The sequence below is a fragment of the Sparus aurata genome, chromosome 1, assembly GCF_900880675.1.
Source record: "Sparus aurata chromosome 1, fSpaAur1.1, whole genome shotgun sequence".
NCBI lineage: Eukaryota > Metazoa > Chordata > Actinopteri > Spariformes > Sparidae > Sparus > Sparus aurata.
Genome location: NC_044187.1, coordinates 4,134,719 through 4,150,461, shown reverse-complemented (window position 1 = coordinate 4,150,461; position 15,743 = coordinate 4,134,719).

Genomic DNA, 15,743 nt, shown 5'->3' with positions numbered 1-15,743 from the left:
ACTGCTACGATCATTCGCAGCCCTGCCACCTTGGAGTGGGAGCTTAATGATTAAACATGTGATTGGTTCTAGCTTTTGCACACAGTCTTTTATCTTTTGGATACGCCTCCTACCTCTTGCATGCGGCTTGTGCAAGCAGGACATGCAGCTGAATAGAGTGCTGCAGCCATGACGTATGTTTGTAGGCCAACCCAGAAGTTAGCATCGCTCTCGTTCCCTCCACAAAAAGCATTCAGGAACCTTTATACTGGATTTTGGATTATTGCAGAAATTAATCTCTGTGACACTTACAGGTTCTGTTCATCCAGATAATCTTCACAGATGAACACCACTTTGTGATTTTGAAGCGTAGATTAAATCTGTAGCAGTAAAAAGCTCATGTTAGGCTTAAAAGAAATTGAATTAAATGAAATAACTGCAGGTAGTTTATGGAAATGGAACGTGACACTGCTGCCCTGAGGAATGACAGTAAGATGACTCTCTCCAACGCCCATCTGACACTCAATATACAAACTGGGTAGAAACAGTGTTTGTGACGTGCATCAGTGTGGCAACATCCTCCTTCTCAGAACTCACTATCTGAAGATTTGTAACCGATAACAGAAGGTTCCCTGAAAACTTAGCGGTGTTGTCGAAACCACTGATCTCCAAAATGTGAACGTTTCATAAACTAAGAAATTTATCAGCGTCTAATCAAAAAACATCCTGCTCTCATTTCTTTCCTCATCCCTGGCCCTAATACTCCTCCGTATAAAGCAGCCGTGTTTTCAGCTTTGTGGCGATGCATTTTTCAGGTGATTCAATGAGTTTGTTAAAGGTTTGTTTGGCTTCAGAAACACGAGAACCGTCTCAGCTCATAACGGAGCACTCCCTCCTTCAGTTTGATCAAACAAATCAAAAACACCACATTTGGAGATTACGTGGTTTTGACTGGACAGCAACAATATATTTCTTCTGACCTGTATTCAAACATAAACATCCACCTGTAACATTTGAGACTCTTGAAGCTGTGGTACAATCTGACCAATCACAGCTCTGTTAACTGGTGTCAGAAGCTCGTCCTGTGGAATACCTCTGCCCTCTGGTCCCAGAACTCCACAGTACCTGAAGACTTGAAACAACGACTGTCAGTTGTCAGCAGAGACAATATTTCTTCTTACACGATCCAGAACCTGACCCACTCAGACTCCGGCCAGTACCAAGAGGAGTGTTGTGGCAACGTGACATCACTATTATTGTTTGCAGTATGATAGATTCTCCCAGAGTTGTTGATTTTACAGTTGGAGAAACAGTGGACCTGCCATGTGAGGGAGCTGCTGACAATCTGGACATCCAGTGGCTCAAGAGGGATTCTGGATATAGGGACAACATTTGAACAAGAGTTTTTGGGGACAGTGCAACATCGGTGATGAACAATGTTGAAGGAAGATCCCAAGAGGCAGATTACATTCAAATGCAAGGTTTACGCCACTTTGAGGTCGCCATTATTTCTTTCTTTCTCTTTTTCTTTCTTTCTTTCTTTCTTTCTTTCTCCTCTTCGGGCGTGCAAAGAATCTTGGGATATGTGAGGCTGCAAAAGATCGTAGCGGTGCGTCCTCCAAAAACAGGGAAAAGACGGAGCATCTGAAGGAGCCTTCACGCGGCGTTGTGACGTAATATGCCTTCAAATGAAGGATGCATAAGTCTCACTGTGAGGTCAGAGGTCAGTCTGATTCAGTGTGTTGCTGTTTGGCACGTCAGTGGGTCTCTAATCACATGCAGGGCCTGGGGCCATATGAAGTGCAATTTAATGTATAGACTGTAAACCAAAAGCTGAAGGACTGAGGAGCTCCCCTGGGTTGGTTTCACTCAGCATTTAATGAGTTTGTATATTATCTAACTTAATACAAGCACAATTGTCAGTTAATGTATCACAGTGACTTCTTTCATCATCTTTTGTGTTGTTTAAACATACCTGAAGCCAAAGAACTGCACATTGGTCACCAGCTGTGATGTGGTTCCCTTTTATGTCTATAAATCATTATTTATCAGTCTATGCTGTGTATCATTAAGATCTTAATGTGATGATTACAGGGGACAGCAGGAACACAGTCCCTCACTACCAGAAAAGGTGAATGAATTCAGTGTTGCCTACTGGAAACTACAGTAATCTATAAGTGGTTCATCCACATTAGAATCAAATAATGCATCGACTGTTGCCCTGAATACATCTATATGAGCCGGCACGCCTCCACCCACCAGCTCAGCTCCACCACGCCGTGGTCAAAGTCCTCAGGTGTTTCAGGGACCCTCAGTGTGTTGGACAGACTCCCGAAATAGACAAAACACATTTATCATATTTGCTATATTTAAAGAAAAAGAAAAAAGTTTTCCTTTACTGTGATCACATAAAACACGTCCATTAATATTCAAAGTTCAAAATCTGACAATGAGTGCTGCGAGCTGAGGAGGTGCATGTAAACTCTGCTGACTAAAATGCCTTTTGGATTTATTTCAGGTCCTGTTTTCTATTTCATATTAGTAAGTATTCAGTTTAAAACCAGATCTAGAGATCTAAAGGTTCAGATCTAAAAACCTTCAGTCAAATAAAACCTCACTTAGGCAAGTTTATTTATATAAAATCATTCAGAGACATAGAAATTAATAAAAACTAAAACATTAAGACATCAAAACAAGCAGATTACATATTTAAAAATGCATGAAATTAATTGAAAGCCACAGTGAGCAGTTGTGTTTCATTCTCTGACAGTTTTACCTCAATTATGTTACTAACTACTTTAGTAACAGTCAGTAACTATATTTGGTAAATCATTTATGAAATCATTTATTAACGATGTCATTGTAGTCTAAACAAATATGACGTTGTACACCCTTAAACCACGCAGCAGCCATGTTGAAACTCTCAGGTTAGTCTGATCCTGATCTGCAGAGATATTTGAGGCAGACACACCGAGACAGAGAGAGATTTCTTGCTTTTATAGCGAGACAAATGCATAAAATACAACTCAGATTTCTTCACATACACTTAAAAAACAAAGTCACATCATCATCAGCACAAGATTTAAATTTAAGTAAAAAGATTAAAAAATCTACCTTCAGTGAAATGTTCAAAGATTACTTGCATACATGTTAAAATGACATAAAAACATAACGTTATTACACATATTATCATTATTATACATCACTATACACAAACTAGTGCAGAAACTGAGGGGACATCCTTAAAACTATTATTAGTATTTCTTTTATTATCATTATTAATATTACTAGTGCAGTGCCCGTAAGAAAAATGTATTCCTATAGAAAAGTGGGAGGTTAAGTAGCTTTTTCATGGATGGCCAAATGAGGCTGTGTTTGAAGGTGGGACGTCAGAGATATTTAGGTTTGTTGTGAAATACGATATTCCGGGGTATAATTGGCCGTTTTTAACTATTAAAAACTATTTACTTGGTGTCATTATTTTTTTAGCACAACCTCACATGTGACTGTAGAGTTATTTTTTTATTTTGTGATACTGTATCAACACAATGGACCTAAAATCACAAAAAAACATAAAATTTGAGTAGAAAAAGTTACTGTGAAAACCACAAATATGTTTACAAACCATTTTGTATTACTTATAATATAAACAACAATTTATATTTGCATTATATGTGCATACATTTTAAAAATGTACAAAGTTACATGTAACTATTTACATTCAAATGCAGGCAATGCTCATTCAGCAGTCTCCTAATTGTTTTGACTCATTAAACAAAAAAACGACTCCACTACACATTAAACACTACATAACACACTAACTACACACTCCAAACACGCTAAATGTCACAAATCTCTCAACTCTCAGTATCGCTGTCTCTACACCAACCGTCGTTGCCTGTCATTCATCTGCTTACGTCCCTCCCACATCTTCCTGTTCCTCAACAACCAAACTTGCTGCTTGGACACTTTTGTGACAAAAGCACATTTTTACTGTTTCTTCTTGCACCAGACACAAAGCAAACGTAACGGCAATGTTCGCAAAAAAGCATGTTGGACATTATTTACCCTAAATCCAGTTTTGGACGTGCCAGTGCGCCCGCTCCGTCAACTCGGGAGGTGGGCCGTGTGGGTCGGTTAGCGGCTAGCAGCTAGCTACACACGAACATCCACAGATTCCGATCCCACTTTGTTGACCGCGCGTCTCCGGATCTCCTCAGACCCGAACAGACTCGGTCTGGACTTGTTTAATCTCATTACAATCCACAACAGTCAGTTTAGATGAACAGAACAGAACAGAATGGGACCGAACCGCCGGCAAAATCCCGGTCCAGCTTGCACCGCTGCAGGTATAAATCCGCTTGTGACAAAAGCACATTTTTACTGTTTCTTCCTGCACCAGACACAAAGCAAACGTAACGGCAATGTTCGCGAAAAAGCGTGTTGGACATTATTTACCCTAAATCCGGTTTTGGACGTGCCAGTGCGTCCGCTCCGTCGACTCGGGCGGTGGACCATGTAGCTAGCGCTAGCTACACACGAACATCCACAGATTCCAATCCCACTTTGTTGTCCGCGCGTCTCCGGATCTCCTCAGACCTGAACAGACTTGGACTTGTTTAATCTCATTAATCCACAACAGTCAGTTAAGATGCACAGGAACCGAACCGCCGGCAAAATCCAGGTCCAGCTCGTGCCGCTGCAGGTATAAATCTGCTTGTTTTTTAAGGTGGGGGGTCGCGGTGGGCTCTGCAGTGGTTGGCTCTGGTGCGCACGTGACTGTGGTGGCTCCGGTGGACAATGCTTGCAGAATTTGTAAAGCATTTATGAAATAATTTATTCACGCTATCATTGCAGTCCAAACAAATGCGAAATAGCACACCCTTGAACCACGCAGCATCCATGTTGAAAGTCTCAGGTCAGTCTGATCCTGATCCGCAGAGATATTTGAGGAACACACACACACACACACACACACACACACACACACAGACAGACAGACAGAGATTCCGTGCTTTTATAGATAGATAACTGTCAGCTATTTATTCCCATGCTGTCAATATCAATAACATTATTACATTTAGTTTTCTTTATTGTGACGACCTCTTTTGGAAACACTTTCTACTGAACGTGATTTATAAATGGTAAATGTATAGTTAATTAAAGTTAAGTTAATAGTTATTCCACTGTTGACAAACAAACTCTTTATTAAGCATGTGTTTATTGTGACGTGGCGACTGATGTTGATAATACTTTGTCAATGTTGATAAATACTGTGTAGTTCATCTGTAAACATTATTCAGATGAATTATTATAATATTATAAACTTACAACTGATGTTTATCAACATTTACAGTTGTTGATGAAGCATGTTTTGTTAACAGTAAAATAACTATTAACCAAGATTTAATCAAGTATAAATTTAATCATTTTTAAAAGTTATTATGAAGTATTACCCCTCTCTTTTATTTATTTTAATATTTTACTTCACCTCTTAACAACAACAACAAACAACAAAACAATTTGCATGAATTAGCCAACATCAACATATATTATATAATATAATATAATATAATGTAATACAATATAATATAATATCATATAATATAATACAATATAATATAACATAATATAATATAATATAATATAATACAATGTAATATAATACAATTTGATATATTATAATATAACATAATATCATATCATATCATATCATATCATATAGAACCTCCTGTATTAGGGATTAAATGAGTACTTACATGTACAACAGGTGATAAACCATGATGATGAGTAAGTATGAACATACAGTTTGTTTATTAACTGTCTGTCTGAGCTGGACGCTGCTCTCCTCTCCTGGTCCTCTGGTTCACAGCGACCACAACAACACAGAGGATCACCAGCAGACCAGGGAGCAGTGAGGACCTCACCGTGTAGAGGGTGAAGTCCATCCCAGAGGGCTCTCTGGACTTCAGAACAGTTCTGGAGGAGGACACACACCGTCCATTTTTGCCACAAACAGCACACCAGAACTCTCCTGTGTCTTCCAGTGAGACATTAGAGAGAATCAACAAGCCAGCTGCTCTAAATATGTTCAGTCTGCTCTTCAGATCAGATGTTAAATCATATTCACTCAAGCGTCTGCCTTCTGTTTGGTTTGACTTGATGAACCAGTCGTGCCTCCAGCCCTCTTCCCAACCTCTGCACCTGAAAGTGACATTGTCTCCTTCTGAGAAGAGCTCAACAGCAGGTGGGCCAGGTTTGGGGCACACCACCAGGTGATACTGTTGAACATGGTTGTAGATTTTACAAGTGTATTCACCTGAGTGATATAACTGAAGCGATGAAAACACCAGTGAGTAGTTTTTTCCCACCACTAAGAAACCATTGGAGTTTTTATTCCTCCTTGTCCAAAGTGGAGACTGGTTGTCAGTGAACTCAGCAGCAGGACACTGTAACACAGCTGTCTCTCCCACTGTGTGGAGGATTGACTCTGATGGTAGGTGTAACTCTACAGAGTGACTGCTGACACACTGCTGTTGGTTCATCACCAGACAGGTGTAAACTTTGAACCGTGTTAACGTGATGTTGTAAATACGAAGTCCTGATGAGGTTTTCACCACTTGGGATCTTCCTTCAACATTGTCCATCACCGATGTTACACTGTCCCCAAAAACTCTTGTCCAAATGTTGTTCCTATATCCAGTATCACTCTTGAGCCACAGGATGTCCAGATTGTCAGCCGCTCCCTCACATGGCAGGTCCACTGTTTGTCCGACTGTAACATAAACAACTGTGTAAAGATTTATCGTACTACAAACAATAACAGTAATGTTGTTCTCATATGTCACGTTGGCCCAACACTCCTCTTGGTACTGGCCGGAGTCTGAGTGGGTCAGGTTCTGGAACTTGTAAGAAGAAATATTGTCTCTGCTGACAACTGACAGTCGTTGTTTCAAGTCTTCAGGTACTGTGGAGTTCTGGGACCAGAGGGCAGAGGTATTCCACAGGACGAGCTTCTCCTCACCAACAAATCTGGAGATCAGGCAGGAGTCGGCCTCATCGGGGAGGCTGAAGGTGAAAGAGTCCGATTCCTTTTTGATGATGATACGTTCTTCTGCATTAATGTTGTTGATGAGAGCAAACAGCAGGAAGGAGAGCTCTGCGACTGCAGCCATTCTGCTCTGAGGACGAGCAAACACTGACACCTCTCACCTGATTATCTCTATATTAACCCTCATCAGCAGCTTGTCATTAATGGCTGGAGGAACGTGACTTCTTTATCTCATCATCACAGGAAACTTTGAAGCATTCAGCTCTGTACCAAGGAATCTAATCAAAAGATTAGACACATGTTGTGAAATGACTTTTAGACACATTAAAGTTTTTAACTTGAGTTTACTGCAAGATTCATCTGAACAGAAGTCCCCAAACTAGTGACATGCTGTTACACCATGGCTCCTGAGAATCTTCATTATTTGCATTATTTCCTGTAACATGTAATCAGACATGTGTGACACGTGTTAGTTTGCTTTGCTTAATTACTGCATCAGTAAAACATAAGAAACATTGAGCTTCATCAGCTCTCAAAAGTAATGTGTAAAAATGTTTATTTTAAATTCCAATTGATGAATTATGATAAAAACAATATTTAAAATGACAACAGCTCTATTTAACCTGATAAATAACTGAATTATATTTGTCATTTCTAATCAGTTTGTTGTTGCAGTAGTTTTTGGCAGGACCCAGAAGAGGACACTGAGGAGGGGAGTAGAGTGCAAACAGGTTTATTTCACTTCACAAGGTTAATGCAGGTGAAGGTGGAGAAAGTCAGGCTGGAGACTCCGTCGGAGAGGAGGGAGGAGTAGGAGAGGTAGCTCATGGTCATGCTGGTGGATAGCGTGGCGTGTGGCGCTCAGGTGAGCACAGGGCAAGACTGTTGGCTGCAGAGGTGCAGAGAGCCGGGTCACTGGAAGTGGAGCCACTGGTAGCTGGCAACGTAAAGTCAGATCTGAGAGAAAGCACAAATCGACGGTTGCTATGGCGCCGTACTAGGTGGCAGCCTATAACAGCAGCTCCCGTGGGTTTTTAAGTTTTTTTCGTAGTTTTTGTTGTATTTGTGTTGTGTTTGTGTTCTGGTTTTCGCTGAACTTTTGGCGGCTCTTCTCCGGAGACTGGGAGAGGACGAACACCTTTCTTTTTTTTTTTTTTTTTGAACTTTTACGGCACTTTTTGTTATGTTTTTGAGATGTTTTTGCCAGCCCTAGCAACGGAGGGTCAGGAGCGCATCACTGAGCGCATTGTTTACACACGCGACCAGCTGATTGCGCTGTGTGAACCTGCACTGCTGCCCGGAGCCAGACCTGAGGTCCTGAAGGAGCTGCGGAGGAGACGCCGTGGCTGCAGAGCTGGAGTCAAACGGAGGGTGAAGAGGAGGAGACACAGACCGGCTGTACCGGCGATCGTCATGGGAAACGTGAGGTCTCTGGGGAACAAGACGGACGAGCTCGCCGCGCTGATAAAGGCTCAGAGTGAATATCGTGAGTGCAGTGTGTTGTGTTTCACGGAGACATGGCTTCACTCACACATCCCGGACCACAGCGTGGCGTTTCCCGGCTTCAGCACTGTTCGGGCGGACAGGGACGTGACAAGCAGCGGAAAGAAGAAAGGAGGAGGGATTGCACTGTACGTGAGTGAGAGGTGGTGTAATCCCGGACATGTTCATGTGAAGAAACGTCTCTGTACCCCGGACATTGAACTGTTGACTGTGGGGATGAGGCCTTATTATTTGCCCCGGGAGTTCACATCCGCCGTCATTATCGGTGTGTACGTTCCTCCTTCAGCTGATGCAGCGCTGGCCTGTGACGTCATCCACTCCGCTGTTGCCCAGATACAGACGCAGCATCCTAATGCCTTTATTGTCATCACTGGGGATTTTAATCACGTCTCACTGGACAAAACCCTTCCAACATTTCACCAGTATGTTGACTGCCCCACCAGAGACTGTAACACACTGGATCTGTTGTATGCAAATGCTAAGGATGCATACAGTCCCACAGCCCTCCCCCCTCTCGGAAGATCTGACCACAACCTGGTCCTGCTGACCCCTAAGTATATTCCCCTTGTTCAGCGGCAGCCTGTCCACACTAGGAGCGTGAGGAGGTGGACTCAGGAGGCTGCTGACGCACTACAGGACTGCTTTGAGTCAACAGACTGGGATGCACTTGTTGAGCCACATGGAGAGGATCTGGACAGCATGACCGACTGCATCACAGAATACATCAGGTTCTGTGAACACACCACCATGTCAACCCGGACTGTACGCTGCTTCCCTAATAATAAGCCGTGGATCACCAATGACCTGAAAGCCATTCTTAACAAGAAGAAGAGGGCGTTCAGGTCTGGAGACAGGGAAGACAGAGGAGAGTGCAGCATGAACTCAGGGATATGCTGAGGACCTGTAAAGACGCCTACAGGAGGAAGCTGGAGGCCAAACTCCAGCACAACAATGTGAGGGATGTGTGGACTGGTATGAAGCAGATCACTGGGTGTAAGGTGAGCGGCAGACAGTCATCGGGCAGCCTGGAGAGGGCAAACGAGCTGAACAGATTCTTCAATAGGTTCAGCTCACAGCCTTCTGTCGTCTCCATGACACCTCCAGACCCCCACACACCCTCACTGCCTCAAATGCTTCCTCCCCTCCTCCCTCACTCCCCTGCTGTGAGCTCTCCTGTGCAGCACCTCTCCTCCTCCTCCTCCTCCACCTCTTCCTCCTCCACCTCCTCCTCCTCCACCTTCACCTCCTCCTCCACCTCCTCGTCCTCCACTGAAGACACCAGCAGCCTCCCCCGCATGACTGTGACTGCAGGCCAGGTTAGGAGACAGCTGGAGAGACTCCACCAGCAGAAGGCTGCAGGCCCTGACTGGTATCAGCCCCAGGATCCTGAAGACATGTGCCAGCCAGCTGTCTCCTGTCCTACAACACCTCTACAACCTGAGCCTGGGTCAGGAGAGAATACCGGTGCTTTGGAAGACTTCCTGCCTGGTTCCTGTTCCAAAGAAGTCGACACCATCAGACCTCAATGACTATCGACCAGTGGCCCTCACATCTTACGTCATGAAGGTGCTGGAGAGACTGGTTTTGGCCAACCTGAGGCTGCAGGTGAGAGCCCTGCTAGACCCTCTGCAATTTGCTTACCAGCCCCACTTGGGAGTTGATGACGCTGTCATCTACCTGCTGCAACGAGCCCATTCGCACCTGGATGGTGGAGGAGGTACTGTGAGAATCACATTCTTTGATTTCTCTAGTGCTTTTAACACCATTCAGCCACTGCTACTGGGGGAGAAACTGCGGGTGATGGGTGTAGACGACACAATGATCTCCTGGATGGCTGACTACCTGACAGGCAGGCCACAGTTTGTCCGTATGGGCAGTGTTCTGTCTTCTTTCCTGTTCACCTTATACACCACTGACTTTCAGTACAACACCGGGTCGTGTCACCTGCAAAAGTATTCTGACGACTTGGCTGTTGTTGGGTGTATAAGTGAGGGACAGGAGGAGGAGTACAGGGCACTGGTAGACAACTTTGTGGAGTGGACTGGACAGAATCACCTGCGGCTGAACATCAGCAAGACCAGAGAGATGGTGATAGATTTTAGGAAGAAGAGGAAGACGGCTTTCCAACCTCTGTGCATTCTGGGAAAGGATGTGGAGGCGGTGGAGGATTACAAGTACCTGGGTGTTACCATCAACCACAGACTGGACTGGAGATCTAACACTGAAGCTGTGTACAAGAAGGGGATGAGCAGACTTTACTTCCTGAGGAAGCTGAGATCCTTCAACGTGTGCAGCAAGATGTTGGAGATCTTTTATCAGTCTGTGGTGGCCAGTGTACTTTTCTTTGCTGTGGTTTGTTGGGGCAGCAGCATCGGAGCCAGCGACACCAACAGACTCAACAAACTGATCAGGAAGGCTGGCTCTGTGATTGGCTGCAAACAGGACACTCTGGAGGCTGTGGTGGAGAGGAGGACACTGAAAAAACTGTTATCCATCATGGATAATCCTCTCCACCCTCTCCAACTCACACTGGTCAGACAGCGGAGCACCTTCTCCGGAAGGCTGCTTCAGCTTCGCTGTCGAAGCAACAGATACAGGAAATCTTTCCTGCCACAATCCATCACTTTATACAACAACTCTCTCACCTCTGCCTGACAGAGAACTCTGGTCTCTCTACTGTTTTGTTGTATATATTATTATTGTTATAGTATATTTTGGATATTTTGTTTTGTTGTATATATTATTATTGTTTATTGTTTATAGCACACTGTGCACTGTATATATACACTATGTATATATTGGATTCTATTTATGTGTTTTAGGTGTTTTATTTGCTGACCCACTACTGCTGTAACAAAACAATTTCCCACTCTGGGATCATTAAAGTAATTCTATTCTATTCTATTCTATTCTAAATAACACTGAGAAGTAGCTCTTTAAAGCGACGAGCTGGAGCCATGTACCACGTGGAACTGACGAGATCACCTGGCAGCAGGTAGCATGAAGACCAGGGCTGCTGCATGTGTGTGTGTGTGTGTGAGAGAGAGACAAAGGGAACAAAATACAATTAGTGGGACATTTATATAAATTAACAAAACTATTGCACTGACTAATTCCATCCATCCATCTTCTTCCGCTTATCCACCCCCGGTGCTTTGCCACTGAGGAGCTCCCGGACTACCTCAGTGACTTCGGCTTGAGTGATGAATGAATCAACCTCCGAGTCCCCAGCCTCTGCTTCCTCTATGGAAGGCGTGTCAGTGGGATTGAGGAGATCCTCAAAGTATTCCTTCCACCGCCCGACGATATCCCCAGTCGAGGTCAACAGCTCCCCACCTCCACTGTAAACAGTGTTGGGGGAGGACTCCCCTTCCTGAGGCGCCGGATGGTTCAAACTCATTGAATCACCTGAAAAATGCATCGCTACAAAGCTGAAAACATGGCTGCTTTATACAGAGGAGCATAGGCGGTGGGTGGGCCTGACGTTTGGGAAGGCTGCCTGATCACACAGCGCAAGGATGAAACTGCTGATCATTAAATATATATCCTATTGACCCGAATATAGGATGACCCTGATTATAAGACGACCCCTCTTTTCAAGACTAATCTTAAGAAAAAGACTCTGATAACCAAAATTCGTTTATCAGTAACAAACTCACACACCCTCCTGTCAGTCTCTTGGAAGCGGCCGCTTAGAGGACCACGATAAGCTTTTCTCTTACTGTTAGCGTTTTCAGACGGTCTTTTTGGACCCGCCATCTTCGGACGTTACACTCCATAACTCCATATTTCTTGGCTGGCTGACAGTTGTTTGGCGCCTCCGCTGCGTTGATCTCATTATCTTAAAATCAGCATCATAGCTCCGCCTCAGATGTCTGTTAACTTGCCACACTTTTGATCCACTTTGCTCCGTAAAATCACCGCGTCTCTCCATTTTTCATCTCCTGTCACTTCTTCTCTGCTGTGATTGACAGATAACCGCAGCCACAGTGTCAGTGACGTCTCTACAATAAGCTGGCGCCCTCTGCCGTTGCGGTCGTGTAGCGACCCAGACAACTATCAGCATGTGTCAACGGTTAGACCCCGATTATAAGACGACCCCACTTTTTCACATAATTTTCAACGAAAAAAAACCTCGTCCTGAGGCTAAGAAGACCATAGTCTTTCTCTCCCAGGTCCGTGCAAGTTAGACTACCGGTACCTGCACCAGCGCCTTTGACTGAGCTCTGGCTGGCCTGGCTGCATCCTCTCTCAGCTCATCCCTCTCCCGGCAGGTGCCTGCATACCGACGCCCAGCAGCAGCCAGTCCATCACTCGCTGGGATGGATTCCGGTCAGTGTTGCTGGCCGCTTCTGAAATATTTGAATTTGGTTTTTCCTTCTGTTTAAAAAAGGATCGGATATCCATGTTGGATTTCAAAAATCACGCACCAAAGCGACAGCGGGTGTTGACTGGCTCTTTTTGACTGTCACCATGGCAACGCGTTCTCATATTTGTCAACATTGTGACAGCTGCAGCGACAACCTCACACACACTGAGGTTGTGCTGCAGCTGCGGCCCGTTCATAATAGGAAATCATGTATAATAATATGTGTGCATATTATTATACATGATTTTCACAATTTTTCAGCATAAAATTACCCACCGCCCATGCAGAGAAGTATTAGGGCCAGGGGTGAGGAAAGAAAAGAGAGCAGGATGTTTTTGATTAGTCGCTGATAAACTTTCTTAGCTTATGAAACGTTCACATTTTGGAGATCAGTGGTTTCGATTGGACAACGCGCTATGTTTTCAGGAAAACTTCTGTTATCACTTACAAGTCTTCAGATAGTGAGTTCTAAGAAGGAGGATGTTGCAACACTGATGCACGTCACAAACACTGTTTCTGCCCAGTTTGTATATTTAGTGTCAGATGGGTGTTACAGAAAGTCATCTTACTGTCATTCCTCAGGGCAGCAGTGTCACATTTCACACATGTTAGAGACTATTTTTACTTCATATACATAAATGGACCAAGATGAACAGATTCAGATCAGGCTGTGATCACTGCTTTATTTCAGACTGTAACACTGTAAAGTCTAGTTAAACGTTTGAATTGAAGAGCTAAGTTTAGGATTATCCTCATGATGATTGTGTTTGCTGTATTAGAACCCTTTTGTCTGTTGACACAAAACATCTTTTACATTTCATTGTGTTTTAGGGAGCAAACAGAGATAATAATAATACATAATAATAATAATACATAATACATATATAATAATAAATGATAAATATATATTAATGAATGTGTTTTAGGGTGCAAAGAGTTTCATCACTGTCTGAGGTCAGAACAACAGTTGTTCACAGGGCGAAACATTCCGCTGGCTGGATGGAAGTAAGGCAGTAATAAATCAAAAATCAAAAATCGTAATACATAATAAATAATAGATGATACATAATAAATAATAAATAACGTTTTGTGCTTTATAGACCAGTAATAGGATCTTAAAATCTTAATATCTTAAAACACACATTAAACCAGAACTGAGACAAACACACAGAAACCATTTTGTGCAGACTACAAAGAGGCTGCATAATGAGCATATAAACTACTTTAGCTGCTCAAAATAACCTTTTATCTGTCTGCTTCCTGATATTACAGGCAGCACTTCAGGTATATTTCATATCAGCTGCAGGTAAAATGTTATAAACTCTCACTGAGCTGCTGTTAGCTTAATTCATGTGATAACAGATGGAGAGAGGCTAACTTACTCAGACATTATTAACTGTGCTGTACTCAGATCTTTTTCATATAATCAGCTCTACAGTTATAATATGACCATGTTAATGTCTTACATCAGGACCATGGTTACATGCTAACACTCTCCACAGACACACAGTTAGCTAACATGTAAATCTGTCTGTAAAAACACGATGAGAAAATGACTCAGGTGTCTTTAAACGCTTGTTATACTGTCACCACCAGGTTCATGTGTCTTACCAGTTAATAAATGAAACTGAGCCGCTGCTTTTCCAAACCCTGCAGTGCATCTGTGACAACTTTAAAGTCAGCTAGCTAACAGTGATCATAGCCACCCAACTCTACAGTAAACATTAGCAGACGATATTTGATTAAGTCTTTAGGAAATCAATAAATCAATCAATGTTTCATGCCGACTTCACCAAAACTATTCACTTTTTGGACGATAGCGTCCTAAATTGAATTTACTGAAGCATTATTCTGGTTATAGACACGGCAGAGAAAAAACCTTCAAAATCCCAATGAGGTTTGGTGCACGGAAAAAAGCATAATGCTCATAATGGATTTATGTCGATGTAATACAGTGATAATGTCAATCAATTACAAAAGCTTTCATGCCGACTTCACTGAAACTATTCACTTGTTTTGGGATAGTGTCCCAATTGAATTTACTGTGGCATTATTCTGGGTATAAACAATATAGAGTAAAAACCTTCAAAATCACAATGAGGTTTGGTGCACCGATCAAAACATAACGTTCATAAAGAATGTATTTCGCTGTAGTACAATGATTATGTTCAGGCTAAATATACCTCAACACTTTTCAGTTTAATGAGACGTCTCCAGCTTCAGGTTCAGAGTTTAAGTCAGCATTTAAACTTTATGTGTGAACCGCAATTCACCGAGTCGGGGGCGGGGCTTACTTTGCGCGCCAAAATGTGCGACACAGCATCTATTGGCGCGCACCACCTGCTGTGGTCACTGGGTCTGTGGGTGGGACTTATTTTAGACATGAAATGAGTAAGACCGCATCCAAGTAACTTCTCATGTCTGTGATAACTCTACTGCATCCTGCTGGTCGTGTCCCTCCCATGTACGCACGATCTGTCCTCGCCGCAGTGGTCGCAGGCTCGAGTCCCAGCCTGGCCCTTTGCTGCGCATCACTCCCCTACTCATTCTGTTTCCTGTCACCTCTCAAGCTGTTCTGTCAGTACATTTCAACAAATGAAATATATATTTTAAAAAAACCTGGGATAAAACCTCAGAAGCATCACACTTTTGAGTGATAAAAAGTGAAATCTGCACAAAACCTTTGACTGTAATATGGCAACAAATTAAATGAACCTGGATTTATCCAAAATTCTGATTTATGGTCTGTAAATCTGTGTATTTCATTTGCATATTCAAACATAAGAATTGTGATGTACAAACATTTAAAGTAATTAACATGATGGTAATTGTGTTGTTGTT